Source organism: Colias croceus, chromosome 9 (genome assembly GCF_905220415.1).
Source record: "Colias croceus chromosome 9, ilColCroc2.1".
Classification (NCBI taxonomy): Eukaryota; Metazoa; Arthropoda; class Insecta; order Lepidoptera; family Pieridae; genus Colias; species Colias croceus.
Genome location: NC_059545.1, coordinates 10,577,907 through 10,601,186, shown reverse-complemented (window position 1 = coordinate 10,601,186; position 23,280 = coordinate 10,577,907). Strand labels below are relative to the sequence as shown.

The 23,280-nt window shown below is 32.9% G+C and overlaps 1 protein-coding gene and 1 long non-coding RNA gene across 3 annotated transcripts in view; one reads left to right on the top strand and one right to left on the bottom strand.

Moving 5' to 3' along the window:
• LOC123694672 (netrin-B-like) overlaps nt 1–23,280 on the top strand; it is a 127,282-nt gene that overhangs the window by 51,098 nt on the left and 52,904 nt on the right. The window lies entirely within an intron of this gene.
• LOC123694674 lies at nt 6,643–7,344 on the bottom strand. Its single transcript, XR_006751834.1, has 2 exons — nt 7,224–7,344; nt 6,643–7,051 (listed from the first exon to the last, which is right to left on the bottom strand). It is a non-coding gene; the product is annotated as an uncharacterized LOC123694674 (long non-coding RNA).

The window sequence follows — 23,280 nt, the reverse complement described above, 5'->3', positions numbered from 1 at the left end:
TAATGTTATTGAAAGTTTTTGCCCCATTTCTATCCCATAGCAATAAAAGAGACATAAAATTCCAACATTTATAGCCGTTCAGGTACCAACTTAGCGCGCCATCGCCATCTTGATGTCAACCATTTTTTTTCATTTCCCGCCTTGAATGAGCAACGATTTACGCCAGACTTCATGGCAACAATGAATTCACATTTTTTTATTTCATTCACCATCTTTCGTTTTGAAATATATTGGACTCTTTTCTACCCAAATAAAGCTTATATTTATGTGCGTTTATTTTTAAACGCATATTTGTTGATGTCATTGGCTCCGGCTTCTAAATTATCTATGGTATCAAATAACGATTTAAGCGTTTGGAATTTCTGGTGATTAGCGAATTATTGCCGCTTTTTTATATTTTAACATGATTTTTTCCTACAGCAATTATTATCATTCCGTTAATTTTAAAACTGTATGTTGTAACTTTTAAGCTACAGTACCGTTACCGTAATTATTGATTTGATTGGAATGTTGTTTTGTTTTAATCAGGTAACTAGGTTTCTAATTAAGACAAAGCAGACTTTATATTATCATTACATAAAAAAGTCACTTCCCGCAGTCTTTCTGATCCTATGTATGCTTAGATCCTAAGATCTGCGCAACGGATTTTATTAAAAGACAGAGTGGTTTTCAAGGAAGGTTTTAAGTTTTAAAATATTATTTTTAACGTTTTAGACATAGTGGGTAAATACGAGGATAAAAAGCTAGTTCTGTACAAAGGGTTGGTGTTAAATTGAATTACAGGTAAAACCGCGGGTCATAGCTAATCATAAGACGTAAACACATCAATGACAAGGTTCGTAAAGCTAGCAGACACACGTCAGGGCCACCTGCATTGTATCTTGGCTTTAATATATCTTGACATAAATAAATTTAGTAAATATTTACACGGCAGCGGATGGTTTGTATCATATGAAAACCCTTTGTTCGTAAGTCTGGTAGTTTGTAAGCGAACTACGCATTTACAATACAATAAACACATACACCTGATATTGCGTCAGGTTAGTTTAAAATTTCTAAATTTATCCATTTCTTGCATTTTACTTAAACTCTCTTTTCGGATAATGTGGAAAAGTTCAAGATTAAAATATTTTGCAATTTCATGTCGACGGTCATACATATGAAACACAAGTTGTCATTTATATAACCTTGTTAATTTTGGCGCTAAAATTAAACTTCGAAGACAGCATGACACAACATGGCTTCATTTTTACACGAATGCTGTGGAAAATGGGCCATTTCCTTGGACATAAATAAAAATCAGTCCAAAGATTAAAGCGAACTGCCCGCTTAATAATTTATTGAGATATTTTCAGTTTATGTGTTTGACGACATTTGTATCATGCTCTATGAATGGACGGCTTCCTTGGCGCCATTCTTGTTTATTTGTTTTGTTTTTTACATATTTACAAATGGACTTGGATGAATTTACAAATATCTATGGCTATTTATTTTAAATCGTTTGAGTGGGCGAAATGGGAACGAAAAGGTGTGCTGTTTCAGCCATGGTCCTGGCGTTTTGTAGAAAAAAAGACAAGAAAATTAACTATATTACGTATACATATAATATTACTTGTTCGATATACCGAAGTTTTTGTAAATAATGACGCATCAGCATTCTACTGTCTATGACTAAACAAATGTTAGGTACCATCCCTAAAAAAGCCTTCAAGGTAGAATTATCTTAACTGAATTGTTTTTTGAAAGGGCTCCTTAAACGGCTTAAATTTCAAAATGCCTTAAACATTTAAGGTTATCTAACGCGAAGTTAATCTTGCTGTTGGAGCAAAAATGCACTCGGCTCTTCTCCTTGAATTGTCTGAGAAGATTGATGAGTTCGTAATGACCTTTTGTTTTTGTCCTAATGAATGTTCGAAAAAATCTGTACCTACGTTTACGAGTAGTACTGTTGGAGTAGGTAGACTTTGAATTGCTCTGTTCTCTTGTTAAATAGAATTGTCATTTATTTGTTTAAAGTTAACATAAAATTGCATAAATGTTTGCAACTTTTCAAAAAATATATGTATCATCTTCAACTGTAATCGATAAAATTAATGTTGTCATTTCTCCATTTTTGCTTGATTAAAGTGAGTAAAAAATCATCTGAATAGATGTTTTAGCTACATCTGTCTACGAGACTTATAATTATATAATAAAATGAATAAAAATAAACCTATAGGTACTATTTTTTGCGAGCTACGACATATTCAGACAACCAAAGGAAGTATAATTTAAATTTAAATTGATAAATTACCTACATGATATAATATTATAAATTTCGTATTAATTAAATTCTAGCACCACTATCTCCCTACCTTTTTGTTAAATTCTACAAGCCAGACAAGCCACATAATCATAAGCGCAAAGTTTTTGTGGGGTTATGAAATAACGTCTCAGTGCTCAAAGATCGTCATTATGCGATTCCTCTCGGATGTAATGACACGGGTTTGCCTGTGACCGCGCCTTGGTAGCGTTAGCATGAGCATTTGAATAATGTATGAGACTTGTATTTTATTTTAAAGTACTTGTCACACTTAGTACAGATATCGTCGAAGAACTACTTTATATTATATCAATCTAATATCTATAAGAATATCTAGTAGAAAAATGGCAGAACATAATATTGTCTACTTACTCCTCCAAAAAAAAGTTGATCAAGTAAATAAAGATACCAGATCTCATCTTAATCTATATCTCTAATGTATTTTGAAATTTCTGTCACAATACTTGAATACAAATCAATATACACACTAGTGTATAGTATGGTTTATCATTATTTTGTACAATAGAGATCATTTATCCCGATTCTAATAATTTTTAGCTCTACAGAATTGTAGGGAGCACATTCAGTTTTTTTTTTCATTTTCATAATACTTACGTATTTCATAAATTTATTTGCTGTCGCTATACAGACGTTTCGCATGACGGCGTCCGTAATGATCGCACCGATTCGACTGCTATTATAGTATTGGTAAAAACACTAATAACCCATTGTTCTGAATGAGACGGGGCGATTCGCGAAACAATCATCTCACATAATTGTATAGAATAATAATTGCGCGTCTGCTCCTGCGACCTTGACAAAGTTAAATTAGAAATTTTTGTACTTTTTGGTCGTATGATATGGTTTAGCGTGTATTTTGGTAAGTTTTAGTTGATACAGGATATGTCAATAGGTTATTTTAATATTAAAAATGAAAATAAACTAAGTATTTCATTTGTCGAATTCGTGTTGCTCAAATTTGCATTGCTCCCGCCTCGTGATCGATGCTAGAAATAGTGTAAAAAAGTTTAATACAATGGAATTGACCGAGTGACTGAGATTTGCAAGTTAGAGAATTGAGAGAGAATTACAACCAGAAAGTTAATTACCTTAAAATAATTACATGAATACAAAATTAAGAACTACCATAACCAAGTCAATAGTAAGATGTGTCATGAGTGGGTGTGTAGCGTCATGCTCTAAATACATTTTAATGTTCTGAAACATCGAGCCTATATACAGTCTATTAGAACTAAAGTCACATAGCTAATTAGTTAGAAAAAAGGCCATTTAAACGGAATCACGGCAAGTCAAATCGATAACGGTACAGATAATTTTTGCTGCGTATGCGGGAACGCTTCCGCAATCGTGACAAACCTATATTGACAGTGATGTGTAGGGCATGAGGAATAGCGATTAAAGGATGCCTTTTAACCTATACCAATCTATATAATATTATAAAGCTGAAGAGTTTGTTTGTTTGAACGCGCTAATCTCAGGAACTACTGGTCCGATTTGAAAAATTATTTGGGTGCTGGATAGCCCATTTATTGAGGAAGGCTATAGGCTATATAGCATCACGCTAAGACTAACAAGAGCGAAGCAATGCGGGTAAAATCGCGGAGCGCAGCTAGTTTCTTATACTTAGTTGTGAAAAAAGAATAATAAGCTAATATTTACTAAGGTTGTGTGGAACTGAAATACAGAAAGATGTGTAATACACGGCCCTTGTTAGGAATAAAAGAAATTTTTATTGCTGAAAAGTTGTTGACTGTTTTGTGTGTGTGTGTTGTTTTAAGTCATGTTTTTCTTCAAATTAAATTGTATCAAATCCTAATTACTTCAGAGGTACTGAAACTGAAATACGGAAAGATGTGTAAATGTGTAATGCTTTTTGCCTTTGCATTGGTTAAAAATACTTTCTGCAGGCGTCCTTGCAAGCATTTTAAAAGGATTAGCCACTTAAAAATAAATTATTACCTATGTGTTATCATCTTCATCGTCTTTTTAAATATTTTTAGCGTTCTGAATATTAAATTATTCTTTTGATGATTGAGTATAGCTTTGGTATTGTGGATATTTTTAAACATTTATTTATTTAACTCTAGTTAAATAAATGAATGTTTAAGTTTGAGTTTTAATTTTGATTAAAATTTTTAAGTGGATATACCACTTAAAAATACACATCGCGCCTCTCTCTCGCACCATACATTGACCCTTGTCTGTTTTGACAGGTGTCACTTCGCCGGTGTGCCGAATCGCTTTGTCACACCATTTGTCATGTCTACGTGTGTCATATTAGTTGAATGGATTATAATATTAGTGGTGAAAATTAATTGTAATAGTACGATATTGTTAGATTGGCAGATGATGATGTATTTATTATGTACTAGCAAAAAAACTGGATAGAAATTAATTGCGAAGTTTTGAAGATTTAAGCGCCTACTGCGCTACATATACGACTAGACAGACAGCCTACGCAATTATAAATGATATAATATAATTGGTATATATTTCAGCTTATATTTATAAATAAAGTCAAAATAAAAGAAATGGCTATAATTGTGGCGATAATATATTTAAAATACCCAATAGCTCATGGTGATTATTTTTGTTACAGGTAAAGTATCACGTTGACAGCGGCCGTTTAAAAATCGTAAGTCATCAGACTTGGCGGGCTGACAAAAATGTCGGAATACAAATAAAATTATGCGTTTATCGACTTTTAAACTATTGTGTAATAAGTGTGCTGTAATATCCACTTCATTTTATCATTTCAACATTCATATTAATATTCATTCTTTATTTTAAGTGCATGAAAATAAATGGCCTCTATTTATTTGTGTCTGATTGTTGCTTGGCGAAACTCATACAAATTATTTGTTAATTAATTTCACTCATAAAGATTTTATAATAATAAGCTTCAGTTATGTAACTTCTGTTCCAATTAAATAACATACATGACGAATTGATAACTTTTACGAGTACCGCCGTTATTCTATAGACTTACATGCTTAAATAGCATCACACGGATTAATAGGCATTTAAAATTGGCTGTAGTTACTAGTTATACCTTAAAAGTTTTCACACGTAAAGTTTTGCCTTGATTTACTTATTTCTGGTACGAATATACTTGGATGAATCCGCGTGACATTTAGAGCGATATATTCCAAATTATTTACCATTCAGCGACAATGATACAGCACGTTTGGTCGACGATAGATTTATCGGATGCGAAGGGAACGGACGCAGAGAGCGGTTCTCGAGAGAAATTATAAATGTTTGGACATAGCTCGGGCGAGGATAATTGATTTGTTACTTGCCGAATTTTATGCTTTTGGTGTAGATGTGGCTTGGCTGTTGTGTTTTAGGTTTTAGTATAAGTAAGTTGTAAAGATTTTGGAAATACTATAGGCTGTATACTACATTGTGTCGTATGAAAATGGGAGGTTAAAAAATGGAATTTTAAAACAACATGAACCATGTAACTTATACTGTCTTTGTTCTTATTAATCGATATACGATCAATATCTAGCCGAAAAATATAGGCTATAAAAAGCCTATACAAATTTAAATTTTCTTGTATTCGTAGATTGTTGATTTAAATTAAAGGAACACCATCTTCTAACAGCATCAGCATTGGCGCTTTGAGATCTGTTACCTGAAAAATAACAATTTAAACAAAAGCAAATTATACTTACACAATTCGTTAGTCGTAGTCGTTTTCTAATTTCCGAACATAGGTACAATCATTTCTGAACTGTATTTAACAGGAACAGCACTAAACTAGCAACAAAGCCCTGCGTGTGTCGTGTTATTAACACCTAATAAAATCGTGTAACGTAAACAGGACTAAATGCGTCAAGTTAATTTTGAAGTCACCAGACGCTCATACGTGTGGTATTTCGAAAATGCGTTCTTAAACGATACGTTACATTGTAGCATATTTTGAAGTTATTTTTATAGTTCTATCTAGTAAATATTGTAATTGTGGTATTATAATATTATCTATGGGCATAAGTTGTATTATTAATTTAATTATTAATTATTCCATTAGTAAATTGAGACTGATCGAATGAATTAGTCCAAAAATATTTCTTTGAAATCGATTCTAAATAAAAACAAAACCTCAATGACCTATTATACTAGTAGACGCGGCATACGCCAACATCATTGCACTAAAAAACAGCGTAATTAATATAGTCTGGCTATCGAAAGATGAGACTGGAAAAAGGCGGCAAATTCAAAAAATCAACATATGGCAACTTAGGTTATAGTTGGAAATATAGTTTTAATACTTTTATTTATTATTTTCTCTTACGAACAAAAAAAAAACAACAAACTCTTCATCTTTATAATATTGTTATATGTAATATACTTAGAACAGTTAAGTGATACAGATAGACAAAAAAGAACACCGAATGAAAGCAAGAAAAAACACAATAAAAATACAATTAAAGTTTGTTTAATCAATATAATCATATCAAATGTAAAAATTCAACCGCGAGTGAATAGTAAGAATCACTATCACTATCTCTGACTCTTATTATGAACCCTTCCATTTCTGCAGTTATTACATTTCGTTTTTTATACTATCTTCAACACGAATAACATGGTCCGGTCATAGAAGAAATCTCGTCAAGATACTGATTTTGTGTCTTTAAACATTTTGAACGAAACAGATCATTCAATTTTTTTTATTGTTGCTTGAATAGATTATAACTGGACTATTGGTATCATCCATGTTACCTGCAAAATAATAAATATTAAACAATGCAATCAAAATGAATAGTATCAAAATATCAAAGTCACACTTAACAATGCATTGAGATATTTCACGTAAACACTCTTATTTTTCTTTGAAAACTACATCTCTTTCAACTTGTTTCTTTTCAAATTTACTAATCATAATAAAAAGAACCTTTTTTAAGTCGCATTTCAATGTTTTCGTCTCGTTTTCAATTAGAAATCACTAAAATCGCGGAAATCATTTTCACTTTGACACATCAACAACTCAGGTTTTAATGACAATTACGTAATTATAAGTGCTGCCATATAAATTTTCGAAATAAAAACCCAGTCTCATCTTTCGTTAGCCAAACTCTACATACCCACTTACTAACGCATTATCACCAATACAGTTGTTCTCTCTTTCACTCTCACGCACGAGACATAATACATGTCTCATTCATGTACTTCGTAATAACAACTGCCGATTAAAATACAAAAAGAACGTCCAGCCACGACGCTGAATGGTGCGTGACTAAGTGAAACTCGGGCACTTACCTGAGTTTTTTCTTGCCAAAATAGAGAGCGGGTAACGTATCTAGCTCTTTTATATATCATAGCAAAACCTACATGTTTTATTATTTATAAAAGTTTCTAATAAAGTTAGAAACTGCGTTTCCTGTTTGCAAATTTAAGTCAACAGCTGTGTAAATTGGATTACAATTATTGAGACATTTTTGTTTCTTTGTGATTAAAAGGTCAACGACAGAATTCATGAAATACTTACAAGAAAATACTTCTCCGGTGGTAAAAAACGATTTAATGTAAGTAATTAACTGCTGATTGATATTCACGATTAATCAAACTTCCAATTAATTAAACAAAGATATAAGTAAAGTACAGACAATACTTTGGACACAAATTGGCATGAATTTTAATTGCGTGAGACGAGAAGTACCTACTTACGCGCGCAAATTTCGATGACAGTTGACAATTTTTTTTTATGATTGATGGCGAAGGCTCAGCCTCTTTAAAAAACCTCCGCGTTAAAATATCAATTTTTCATTTTGATTAATTCGACATGCGTATTATGCGCTTTTTCATACACTTCGCTTAATGCAGGCATTAAACCCGATGCAATGTATTATGGCTTATAAATTATTATCTTCTTATGAATACGTTTTTATTTTTATCTGTGATCACCGTGTCCTTTTAATTTATTACCGTTTCTGTTATGTATAAACACAGTGTATAAAATATATTATGTTATTTATTATTACAAATTTCAAGAATTGGCAATGAATCTAATATATAAAAATCAATGCCACTTTTCGTTGTAATTCCATAACTCGAGAACGGCTGAACCGATTTCGATAATTCTTTTTTTATTATATTCCTTGAAGTACGAGGATGGTTCTTATGTAGAGAAAACGTTAATATGTACCACGGGCGAAGCCGGGGCGGACCGCTAGTTAGGATATAAAATTATCCGAATTATTACAAAGAGGAAAAGAAAGCACAACCACTTTAAAAAAAGAATTGATAGCTTTGACAGATAATAAACAGCAACGCAAAATCATAGATAATCTGTGTAATTTATTGCCAAATGCGTTTCTCGGCATTTAATCAAAATAGAATCGTAACTTCTGGTCGGAATCGATCAATCGGCGCAGGAATAGCCCTTTGATGCGACGACGGACGATCGGATCAAAGTTACAAATAACAGAAGCATGTTTTATGGACTTTCACTGGAATGTTCAGTTCCTCGACCATTTCAAATTATCGATGTCATTTAAATTACGCGGGATTTTATGTGCGATTATTTAGATTATTTGAAAAAATGTTAGAATTTTATGTGTTATTCTTATTTGCAATCAAATTGTTTTATTTAAATGATGAAATGATCACTTGGTTAGTTATTAGGTACTCATTTAATCAAAGAATGGTATTTTGCCTTTCGACTTACGGGACTGGATGAGATCTGATATGATATATATATATATATATATATATATATATATGATAATTATGATCTCCATGTTGTTTTCTTATAATTTTTCTAAAAATATACCGGAGCATGTCCTTTTTTATCCGAAGATGTAATACCTTAAAAATTAACGTACAAGAGCATAGGAATTAAAATTTATGCACATAGGTAACTAGAGAAATTATATTATTTTGTTTCCCTTATTTAGTAAGAGTTTTACTTGGGTTATTATATTTGTTCAAACATAACTACAAATATTGAAAAGCTTAGAATACTACCTTCTTAACGACCGTAGAGTACTACCTTCGTAGTAGCTTGTTTTTAAAGTACTACTCTAAAAACTAGCTGCAATAAGTCAAGCATTAGAAGCTTTTATTAGTATTTCTTAACTGGTTAACAAGACCTGGATGGAAATAAAATAAATTATAGCGAGCTCGATTTATTGGTACGGCTATTTGAATAATTGAAGTTGTTTGTGGGAAATTTGTGCAAATATAAATGTTTTAGAGTTTATGTGAGAAATGAGAGGCTTGGGATAGTATAGGTAGTATATTATCTGTGATAATATATAAATTGGTTGTGTGGCGGTTTTATGGGAATTGAGATCGAGATAATGTTGGTTGTGTAGAAAGGGTTTTGTGGAGTGTGTTCAATAATTTTAAAATTATCATTTGAGGGTCTTGTGAAAATTTACATGAGTAAATAATGTAAATGATTTTTTTGTATATACGGAGCGGCATATTGCCTATACGACTACATAATATAACAACAAGTGATGTTAGGTTAAAAAAAAATATTTCATAATGAAATGGATCAAATTTAAAGTATAATTGAATACAAGTAGGTAATTAAAAAAGTACCATATTAAATTGGAATACTTTTTAAAACTCTTCTCCTGGAAAAATTGAAACTGCAGGTATACTTACATTTGGTTGTCATATAACTAAAGTATATATTATATTTATATAAATATATATTATATATTTATATTATTGTATATATATCATTTTTATTATTTATATTGTATGTAATGCTTAATTTATTTATAGAATTGGCGCCAAGTCGCGTTCTAGCATACATTCCTTACCAATCAGGGTTGCCTGGAAGAGATTGCTTTTGAGCAATAAGGCCGCCTTTTAGTACGTATTTGCCGTGTGTTTTCATTGTATTTAATTTTAGTTTAGCTTATTTATGTTGGTATATTATGTACAATAAAGAATAAATAAATAAATAAATAAACAAAAGCAATTATATCTATAACAATACATTCCATACCTCCCGGCCGTGACGCATCAATCTAACAAAAATAAAGGGCTCTCCAGACGCTATCGCGGCAATTAATCGCGAACGCGTCGCGTTATCGCGCGACAAATCTGTCTGAAGCTGCCGGGACAAGGGTTTTATGATTTCATTCTTGCGTTGATATTTGACACTTTGCTTTAATGTGATAAGTGTGTCATTTATTTTTGTCGTATGTGGGAGTGAGGACAGTGAAGTACGAGTTGGGAAAATAGATTTGTTTTTATTTGATGGTAGAAACTTCAGGTACTATTGTAACTTTGTGCAGTCACTAGTTACAATTCTAGAAACCAACAATTATTATGATTACATATTACTCTTATTTATGACGGGAATTATTTCATTCATCATTAATTTCTTTAAAATCTAGTTCATTGAAAAGTAAATTTATTCTTAAAATATATATTTATTTAAACAAGATAGTAATTAATTTATATACCAAATTTAGCCAATGAAAGAGATATCTCATATAAACCTTAACCTAATAGAAAATGGTTTATACCGTCACAAAAATTACACCATTTCCTTTGTTTACATGCTTGTAAGTGCGTGATCAGTTCCCATAAAAATGACATACAGTTAGCTGTCATTAGTAGTCTCAAATTATAAAGAGAAACAAATGTATGTTTCCAAAATATACGCATTACAGTAATAACTATCGTTAAGACGGATGTCACGAAAATATCATTGGTAATATACAGACGACATGGTATTAAAAAGTCACGTTATACTCTTGGCATTCGATACCATGAACGTTTGATGTTTGAGTATAAAATCCATAGGATGTTTCCTACATGTTTTCCAATATGTACTACCTTGTACATTTTGGTTAATACGTATGAAGTTAAAGTTTGGATTTTTTAATTGTTCCATTCTCATCATCATCATCATCATCATCAGCCCATATACGTTCCCACTGTTGGGACACGGGCCTCCTATGAGGGTACAGGCCATAATCCACCGCGCTGGCCAAGTGCGTGTTGGCGGATGACACATGTCGTCGAACTTTTTAATTCTTTGACATGTCGGTTTCCTCACGATGTTTTCCTTCACCGTTCGAGCAGTGGTGATGTTACAACATGCGCAGATAAATTGAAAAATCAATTTAATTCCTGCGCGCTCGCCTGGTCTTGAACCCCGGACTTATCGATTCGAAGTCCGAGCCCCGAGGTCTCACCACTGAGCCACCACTGCTCTTAGCCACCACTGCTCTCACTCATAGATTTTTAAATTGTATAAATCATACAGACAAATATATTGATTTCACTTTGAGAACTATTTTGTGTCCTATTTCCAAAAGAAAACGGTTCATAATAATTCCAATACCTATGTAGGTACGCATTTTTGGAATAATAGCTATGTAGCTATTATGCGTATAATTCGCGTGACCTCACTACACAGATAATTACACGTTTATAATCTGTCAAAACTAATTTAATAAGCCCGTGTATAATCGCGAATGTCAGCCGTGTCCACTGTAATTAAAATTATATTTGATAGCATTTATTTATAATCCGCCCTAATGCGAACACGCATCTGTCGCGCGATTAATTTGTCTTGCTGTCAGTGTGGCGAGGGCTTTATGGTGTATTCATTGAAATATTTGTGTAGTGAATGAGTACGAAAGTTTAATTATTACAGTAGCAGTTACATTAGGATGGATTTAAAATTCAAAGCACTACGTGTGATTGTGCTAAAACGTTATTTAGTACAGGGATAAACGGTATAGTAACTACGGTAATAAACTTATGGTAAAAAATATATAAGCACTGTTATATTTTGATGAAAACACAAAACAAACGGCAATTTTTACGTTTCCGAATAGATGTAGTTTACAGACAATACAAATTGAAAGTCAGTATATAAAATCATTATCTAACAAAATTAATAACTATCTAATAAAACTCCAAACAATATTATAATCCAAAACCTATCTTTAAAAATAAAACTGAGCTAAATCTTATTAAAAATTTAATTTTGTTTCAGCACAAATGCCTGTACAAAATGTCCCTACAAATGAAATAGTACAAACACACGTAGGAATATAAAACCCGTTTAAAGGAATTTAATAATGCATCCCCTCTACGTATAACTATAATATGCAGGAGTCGTGATCCTAATTCAATAACATTCAATTAAGAACTCCTTTTATTTGAGGAGTTAAATAACTAGATAAGATTAAAAATTATAATATTATATGCGGGTGTTTTACATGTGTGTGACGTTAATCCCATTTAATGTCATTTAATGCTTAATTATTTTTATCTTTAGTGAGTTTTTTAATTGTATTGCTGTGAAGCGGGCTGGTTTTCTTTTTTATTTAAACTTAATAGCATTTTAAGCAATCATGGTCACTGAATAAATCTAGATAAATAACATGGTTTAGCAAATAGGTATGTTTATATTCGTTTTTATTATAGTAGGTATTATATTATCTGTGGCAGTTATAAACCTACCAAATCCAAAAAAAAGTTACGCATTTGAGAAAGCGATTGAGTAGCTTTACTTTGTAACATTTTTCTATCTTTTTAAGAAGAAATTGAAATCGTAGCACTTTTCAACGCAGGAATATGTGACTACATACTTAATATATTATATTTCCGCATTTACGAAAACCAAGAAAGATGTAACATTCGTAATTTCAATAGAGTATTATAAAATAACTAATAATATATTATCTGTCACATCTAGTACTCTATACAAGTTATGTTCCTGCCCGTTCCCTTAGCATTATCTTTGGCGGCGGAGATGCGTTTGATTTTATCGATTGTGATACAGTTTATACTATAAATCATAATGTTCAAAATACAGATTTCTGACTTTTCTAGTACTCATACCTCAGTTGGTCTTTTAGAGTGTTTTGATCCCCATGAGAAACTGGATCGATTGGAAAAAAATTTTTTTTGAAAACTGCCGATTTCCTTGCTGACCGTACATTTTTTTTTTAAATCTGTGAATGCAGATTAAAATTTCTCAAGAATTTAAGAATAGTCTCCTAAGAACGTTTTCATTTAGCTACAACGGTTAAGGTACCTGCCCTTCATGCCCCATCTTAACCTTCCACCCTGTATATCACCTACCTCTAGTTTTAGGAGTTAGCTGTAAGCAATAATCAATTTATCGGTCGATCGAGTGTGTGAAAAATTGAAAATAACATTAACTTTTTATTAACTTTATTATTTTTTAAACTTCAACATATAAGCATATTTTGACATCCCTATGTATGTTTTAATCTTTATAACTACCTACGCAACGGATTTTGATACGTATTGAAAAAAATCGTATAATTTTAGCAAGATTATACGATTTTTTTACGGTAACGGTAGCGATTTTTCTCCACAAAAAAAGCAAAATATAGTGTTTTTTAACAGTTTCGTACACAATATAAATGAGAAAATACTTACTAGATATCTAATATCTGAGATATAATATTATTGATGCTAACGCTGCGTGTACGCACGTGCGTAGCTCACGGCGTATTCCCGCGGGTAGTTTTAATTAGAGATATGAACGATTGATCGCTTTTATATTATTATAATGATTATGTAGCTACTATTGTAACTTAATGAATTTTTTTAAGGGTACTTATAGGACCACAGGACTAGACTTCTGGGATAGATCAAAATTATTTTTCAAAACGGGATGTCTTCATCTTAAAATATGTTTATTATCTGATTAGGTACTTAAATAAAACATGGGGCATTATTATAAGATATTTCTGATTGCTTATTATCATAATTATTTTGTTAATCAGAAAAAACGTACCTATTGATGAAGGAATATGTAAAATTTCGTTCAGCTCTTCCAGAGAACTTTCATATAATTCCAGAGAATTTTATCCAGTTAAATCGAATCCATCGATTACGCTGACCCATTATTAACCCGCCAATTAAAATGTTTGGAGCGCTGCAACTCGATAACGGGCGTTAAGTGATTTTTAAATGGGCCGAATTATACATGTCGAAGCGATCATTATCTTTTCGCGAAGCCCATAATTCTTTTACTGTAAACTTTGAAACTAGTTGGCGATATTGGTCTGTGTTTTAAAATCGCTTTTATTATGATAGGATTAGAATTAGGGGGCTTAATATTTTATGTAGGTAGGTATTAGAATGATTTAACATGGTCTAATATTTGTTTAAATACCATTGAAAATAATAAAATTGAATTTGTTATGTTATAATAAATATCCAAACACTTAAAAATGGCATCATCGTTAAGTAGCTTTACACAAGATATCTGATTCATTCAATCTTATTTGAAAAGTGCTGTCCTTTATCTTTCAGTATAATCGAGGTCATTTTTAATGTACTTACTTGATGCTTAGGTATTTAAACCAGTTTTCTTGAAAGAAGAATCAAGCACACATTCCTTTACATCGAGATCAGAAAAGTCCATGTAAGTAGAAACACATTTATACAGTCAATAGTTTTAAATTAATTTATTCACGTTAAAATTCATTGTCCTATTTAGCGATCAAACCAACCCTACCATGTTCCCGAATTACGACCGTAACACAAACATTGACATAACACAGTTGACATTAAAAATGTCATGACAACTGTTAAAGAATATTACGGTCCGGTAAGTGGTAACTCAATAGCGCAATAACTATCGAGACAGGATCGAATAAATCTCGATCGAGACATCGGTATCACGAGTCCTCTCGATGTAAATTCATTCGACCCGTTTGCGAGTTTTTATTTGTTTTTTTGGTAACTGTATTGATGTTGATTTGAATATCAAAGAATGGTAGTTTTGTTAAAGTTTAGGAAGATATTTTAGTAACGGAATACGTATTTAATGATGACAAAAATAGAATAGTGACGATAATTATTATACAGCCTTCGATTATCATATTTTAGAAAGTAGGTACTCAAAATATTTATTTGCCACAGGTAGAAAGAGCTGATTCTGGATATTTTACTCACAGCCGTCTTTTCATTAAACAAACAACCAATCATATATTATAAGAAAACTTAGAAATACATTAGATACCATCTAAACTACCGTTAGTTTACGGTGTCATAGAGAATCGGCTCCTTTTTAAAAGCCCCATGCAAAAGTTCTTAGCTAAAAGTCATCATAATGATAAAATAATTACAAGATGTTATACAACTAATCGAATATGCGTGTAACTTATCTACGATCAATATATCGGTTTTACGACTTCATAGAAATCCTGGTCTATCTGATATTGAAATCTAGATCTTATGGAGGTAGATTTAAAATACAAATGCCTAGATTCACATGTAAGTATTTGATAAGCCGAACCATCAATAAACGCAGTTAAATTTTTAGTGCTTAAATTTTAAAGATAGCTTTAAACGTACCACAAACGTATCTAGTTGATTACTTTTAGGGAAATAAGAAAACTTTACCATCAAGAAAATTTTATAGCATGCACTAAACTAAAAATAATTGAAAATGGAAACTGCATCAAAACTGAATTTCTCAAACATATGAAGGTAGATGGAAAGCCACCTACATCAACGTCTCGTAAAAACTTATTATCCGTCGTTACCACACAATGTCAATATTTTTGCATACATTCCACATTTAAATGTTCCCAAGGAATACAGATTCATAAATGCAAGCTGCATTGCACTTCGTGGTGTATAAAAAACATACGATGGAGCGCCTGTCAGAACGAATCCTTAGGCGATACGCAGTAAATCTAGCCATCTACTCAAGACTATAAATTTCTACGGATTATTTTTATTTTCCACTTCCTTTAGAGATTTCAGTGATGTATAGTTTGAATGAATGTTATAAGAAGAGATATTTCTTTAGTTATTTTGAACATCTATAATCAAAATAATGATGTAATAATAACTAATGTAGTTTAGCGCCTATTGAATAAGTACCTATTAAATATAAAAGCTTTTCTCAAACTTAATTATCCCACAAATAAGCTGACGAGTAATAATGAAAATCAAAGGGACTATAAAGTGAAAACATCACAGGAACTGATTATGTTACATATAATTTGCTCGGATGAAATTTCTAAGCGTACCCCAAGGCAGTATCCTAAGCCCGCTACTCTATATAGTTTACATTTATGGTACGGCTTTTCTTGGTCGGCTGTAAGTCATGCAATCATATCATCTCTGCTAGCAATCACTGTGTTATTTTGTTTGCTGTATATTTTCGCCAGAGGGCGGTAAGCCAACGAAATTATCAGTTCAGATGCCCTACAATGCACAGCTATACTTTATTACTTATTAAATTACTGTTTGTGATATAAATAACGGTGTTTAAGGCAATTCTTGAAGTAAATTGTCCGTGCTATACAAACTTTGTATTATGTAATCTTTATGAAGACATTGCTGATAAAGTCGATGAATGAGAATATAATATTCTAGACGTGGACGAAAATAAGCATTAAAACATTTCTATTTTATCGAAGCTGAATAATATTTTTAAAATGTTAATAAAAACAAACTGGAGAAGAAAAATAGCAATACTGTTTTACTTTTTTTCACTGGAAAATTGCTTCAACTCAAACGCAGTATAAATTGCTTCGAGAAACGATTACGAGGTTCACTTTGTTCTGTGAATTTAATTCCAATTGTATTTATTTTATGAAAATCCTGGCTTTGTGCAAGAGAAATATTCATTAGCTGGCTTGAAAATATTTAACGGTTTTCTACATTTATACATTTTTACGATTGATTTTTTTTAATTGGAATTTGTATAACTTTAAAGGAATGTGATTTTGATATGTTTAAAAACAATAAATGAATTTCATCCCTACTAAGATTATTTTGGCAAGAATCTTTACTCTACCAACTTTATAAAGGACTTATTGTCATAGTGATCAATCTTCCGGACATATCAATTTAAATAAATTTTTGCAACGCGGTACAAATTTGTCCAAACTACTTTTCAATTTAAATGTGGGGGATCGTTAATTTTATTGCTTTTTGTTTCAGGTAACCATTCAAATGATTTGAAGTGAAAATGGCATGTATCCTCAGGTAACGTTTTTAAGGTTTCCATTATACCAACTCATCCAGTGTATTAAAACTTTGGTAATAATCTCTTTTATCATACCAATATTATCAAATTGATTGTCTACATCCACACTAATATTATAAAGAGGAAAACTTTGTTTGTTTGTTTGATTGTAATGAATAGGCTCATAAACTACTGGACCGATTTTAAAAATTCTTTCACCATTCGAAAGCTACATTATCCACGAGTAACATAGGCTAGGTTTTATCCCGGAAATCCTACGGGAACGGGAACTATGCGGGTTTTTCCTTGAAAACGCGGACGAAGCCGCAGGCGGAAAGCTAGTTATATATAAACACACATCTATCGAAGCTATACTAACCGTTCCCAGAAAGCCAAATAAACAAAGCCCACACAACTCACAATCATATAAAATTTAAATATTGGCGACTCCAGAATTTGCACATAATGGTATAAACAGCGGGGATACAAGAACCTAATAATAGTTCCACATTCACATGTTAAACATAAAACATGAATAAAACTAAGATTAGTTGGTCCAAAATAAATAACGATGTGTGCTTAAAGGATGATGTCCCGAAGCGATGTAATTAAGCCGTGCAAATAATTTGCAATCAGGTTTAAACGGTAAGCCTTTGAATCCTCTAATATTAATATAGATTGCCATACGGTTAATCATTGTTGTGTCCGTCTGTTTTGATATTTTTCTCAAACAATATAAATGTGAATTTGTATAATAAATACATATTTATCAAGAATAGGGAAAAAATTCGATCATGAATTTGAATGCCATAAAATCGAAAATATAAAATTCGACAATATTAATGTGATTAAAAAAAATGTTATGTGGTTTTATGAAACCACGGTAAAAGTGAAACTTTTTTTCACACTATAGACATTTAACTAAAAATTATCGTATTTGTACGACAATTATCGTACGTATCGTGCGTCACGCGACATGCGCTACACTGGCCAAAAAGTTTGAGACGATGTAATAAAAGTTTCACTTTAATATTGAACATAAAAGTTTTTTATCGATAGGTATCTATTGACAGTTTGCTATATGTGGACTGGATATTTCTGAAATACGTGTCTCTTGGAATATAACTATTGATTGTAAAATAAATCACACGCAAAGTCCGTAACGATAGCTATCGTTTAAATTTACGAAGGTTATTGGCAATTCAAGACGCCATTACACATAGCAGCTCATAAGAATATTTTAGACGATACGCCCGTCTACTTTAATACCTTTGAGATATTACTCAACGCTTAAAGTATCCTCATTTCCATCCATCACGGCAATCTTTAATCTGCAAGCCCCTCTGTTTGCGGGAGTTCATATATCATAGGACACCCACGCGTAATTTTTACTTTGAAGTTTCTAAACATTTTCTAGCTAGTTGGTTATTGTTTTATTTATATCGAATCGCCATTTTGAAAAACTACAGATCTAGTATCTATTTCGCATAAGAGCCTAAATAGGACTCTATTATTTTCAGAATAGGAACATTGCCACCTTCTAAATGTCTGGATTAAGACGTTGAAAAGTAATGTTTATCATTATAAATTGGGCCATCAGAAAGTATATTTATTTTCGACAGAACACCTACTCCTCCTTATGCATTTTGATTGCCAAAACAGTGTTTAGTTTCTCTAAGGGCTGATTTTTCAATCCTTGGTTAAAACTTATTCATCGAATAACGTATTAAACTAACATTCCAAAAATGTATTGTAATTGTCCGTATTTGACAGTTTACAGGTGACATTTTAATATGTTCGTGTAATACTTTATTAGACGGATATAACCAAGGATTGCAAAATCGGCTCTAAAAGGAAAAATAAGAAAATGGAGCAGCTTTAATATTTGCTTTATTATAACTGAGTGCTGTAGGTAGATCTCAGGCCACAGCAATTGTACAAAACAAAGCTAGATCTTTTAATTAACTGTATTTTGACAGTCGTGCCATCATATCGTCTAACCACTTTAAACACTCATTGAGCAATTTAATGGTTCATGACAACCGCGGTTTGTGATCAATCTTCGAAACTATACACACCACTTTTAACCTAAATGCTATGACAGTAATTGTCATTTTCCTTTGAAGTAGAACTGAACAATAAACCTCGGTTTCACAATAAAATACCGCCTCATTCACGTTTGAGCTAAATACGTTGAAAGTTAAAAAAACTCATTCATAGTTCTGTTTATTGAATTTTCTGTTCGCGACGCTTGTTAGAGGTAAGAAATTTAAGGGCTCTTGGTTTTATTTTGAGAAATAGATTGATGACACCAATTGGTGGGTTGGGAAACTCATTAATATAAGTAGGTACGTTGTTAATTTAACGAAACCGTGACTTTATTTTGCTTTCTATCACTTTTTCTTATGAAATTTTCTTCTTTCATGTTACGAAACCGAATAAAGGTATCAATAAAAAATGGAACGGAAAAAGCTCGATTAAATAAAGGTGGGCTATGTTTATACTTTATTCATAAACAAATACCATACATAACTATTGACTATACATGGGATTATATGAACATATTAAAAAAGACACTGACAAAATAATGAACGTGCCATGTCCCAAATTTATGCCACGAAATTCCCACAGACTATCAAAAATGATATGATGTATGAAAAAAAAACACTGCAAGTTGACAGCAAAAATTGCGAGCGTTCCCGCCGATTAATGAGCTAATTTCACTTTTATTTATTACCCCATTAGCGGTAAAAAACTGTAATCGCGCAATTTGTCAGTTTATATTTATAACGTTTTTTATTCGCGGAATGTATTGAAATTTACTTCGTCGAACGCATTATTTACGTACCGTGTTGGATGTCTTTATTTTTATGTCGCGGAATGACTAAAGTCTGAAAAAGTTAATTTTACAGACATTATTTTTAAATGACACAATGCATTAAGTCTGAATTAAGGGAATTGCAACGTAACACAATTTTGTAATGTTAATAAATAATAATATTATAATGTTTTGAAAGTACTTGTTTTAAAATTGTTGTTGCATATTCATTTTGAAAGTATGCTGTTTTATATGCACATGCACATTCCGAAAAATCTAATGAATAATAAAAATTCACGGCTGCAATCTATTTTAGTTTTCGACATTTCTAGGTCTAACGGTATGAATTAACAATTACATAAACTCACAAAGCTACATATAATGTAGGTATATTTTCCCTTTTTCGATACAATATCAATGTGCAAGCTTAATTTTATCTTCAACCATATTATTTTACAACTTATAGCTTCCCGGTCTCTGACTAATTCGATGTTTCTTCGCATACTGAGTTCCGTTCAAGCGAAACGTTTCTGTAATCCGTTTGACATCTACAAATGTTGCATTCACAGTATATTATTCTTTATTTACATTCAAATAGATGCTACATTTGTATGCACTCGGAATGCGTTGGAAATAATTCGCGTAGCTAATCGAGCCTCAACAGAATGAAACAATGACCCGACTTGGCCTTGACAGAAGTTAAATAAGTTGCAGTTGCACAGATAAGAAATGTTTTTTTTCAACAGGTTGGCTATGGCGCATTCAAAATTTAAAAATAGACATCATAGTTTGACAGATGATTTGCGTCGAGGTGATAAGAGATTATCGCCGCACCATGACAAAAAATTAAACGACTTGTCACTTGATAAATTCTGATTGATTGAATTATATTAGTTTGCGATTAATTTCTGTTAATTTAATCGAGCGATGAGTGTCAATGATAGTAATTGAAATACAGAAATACATATGTACAATCATTTCATTTTTAAATTAATTTAAATTAATGTACCTAAACCCACTTCGCACCATAAACGGCATTTTGTAAAGATAATGCGTTTTATGTGTTATCTCTACATTACTTACTTACTATCTGGCGCGGTGACCCCAAAGTGGGTCTTGGCCTCCGACAGCAAGAGACGCCACTTATCCCGGCACGGAGCGATGTTTTCCCAATCTCTTCTGTTCAGTGCCACTAGATCGTTGGTTACTTGGTCTGCCCAGCGATACTTAGGGCGGCCGACTGGCCGGCGGCCTGAAGGACGTCCCAAGTAAGCCCGTTTAGCAGCACGATCATCTTCCATTCGTATTACGTGGCCTAACCATCGTAGCCTGTGCGCTTTAACCTCTCCTAAGATGTTCGGTTCGTCGAAAAGACTCTCTAACTCCTTATTTGTTCTCACTCTCCAACTGTCATCACCTGAGCGGATCGGGCCTAGTATTTTTCGGAGCACTTTGCGTTCCGTTACGAGGAGTTTTATTTCTTCCTTTTGGGTGAGCGTCCAGGTTTCGCAGCCGTACATAAGTATCGGCCTTATCACAGTTTTGTATATTCGGAACTTTGTACGTCTGCTTAATAGTTTGGACACCAGTATCTTGTGTAGGCCTGCGTTACACCGCAAAGTGTTTTGGACACGAAGTTCGATCTCCTCTTCTCTACTATTCGTGTCGGTTACAGGACACCCAAGATACTTAAATGTGGCTACACCCTTGAAGATGGAGTCTCCAACGGTAAGATCTTCACGTTTTTGTCTTGTATTTCTATATCGGCGCATGTGCTGGTACTCCGTTTTTGTATCGTTGATACTCAGCCCAATCTTTGCGGCTTCTTCTTTGAGGCATGCCACAGCTTCTGTCACTTGCTGCTTTGTTTCCCCTACCATTGCAAGATCGTCAGCATATCCAATAACCTTGTGTTGTCCGTTTAGAGTCACTCCACCGTTAAGACAGAGGACTTTTCTTATGACATGTTCGAGTGCAAGGTTAAAAAGTAGAGGTGACAAAGCGTCTCCTTGCTTTAGACCGCTTATGACTGCAAACTCATCTGTGAGTTCCGCTCCAACTTTAACTACCATTTTGCTTTCTTTTGTGGCCATTTCAACTAACCTGACCAATTTTGAAGGGATCTGAAAATTCCTGAGGATATTGTATAAAGCATTCCTATCCACACTGTCATACGCCTTAGCAAAGTCCACGAAGACCGTGTGAATACTCTGTGCGTATTCCCACTTTTTCTCCATAAGTTGTTTTAAGAGAAAGATTTGGTCTACTGTACTACGATTGCGCCTAAAGCCACATTGATAGTCTCCCACAATGTTTTCTGCAAGTGGCTGCAATCTCCGCAGCAGGACGTATGACAGAACTTTATACGCTGATGGTAACAATGCAATGCCTCTGTAATTGCAGCATTCTCTTCGGCTTCCTTTTTTGTGAATTGGACATATTATCCCCGTGTTCCATTGCTTCGGCTGGCGTTCTAGATCCCAGATCTTTTTTATGAGCTCAAACAACTTTTTTTGTGTGGTCTCACCGCCATGCTTCCACAATTCGGCTGGTATTTTGTCGATACCTGGTGCTTTGTGATTCTTAAGTTTATAAATGGCATCCTGCACTTCTTTAAAGGTTGGAGGGTCAACTTCTACTTCCCCTATCGTTTCGATTGAGGTTTCCACTCTTTGCTCAGGAGGCGGGCAGTTAAGGAGACCTTCAAAGTATTGTTGCCACATAGTTTTAAGTGTGGGCGAATCAGTAACGAGATTACCGTTGGAATCTGCTAGGATTTGCGATGTCGGCTTGTAGTCTTGTTTGACTGACTTTATCTCCTGGTAGAATTTCTTACCCAGATTGGCTTGGAGCAAGCATTCCATATCGGTGACTATGTTATCCATATGCTGCCGTTTTGCTTTTCGGATAATATTTCTTGTTTTTGATCGGGCTTCTTCATAGCTCTCCTTCCACTTACTGTCTTGTTCAGCCAATACTTTGAGGTTCCTTCTCTCTTCAAACGACTTAGTACATTCGTCGGTCCACCATTTTCTCTTCTTCCGTTTCTTCCTTTTCCCTAATATTTGCATCCCTACGTCCCTGATTATTGTACTTAGTGATTCCCAAGTAGCGTCGACATCTTCTGTTATCTCTAAACTATCAAATTTGTTATGCAGCTCTATTTGAAATTTACTTGCAAGTTCT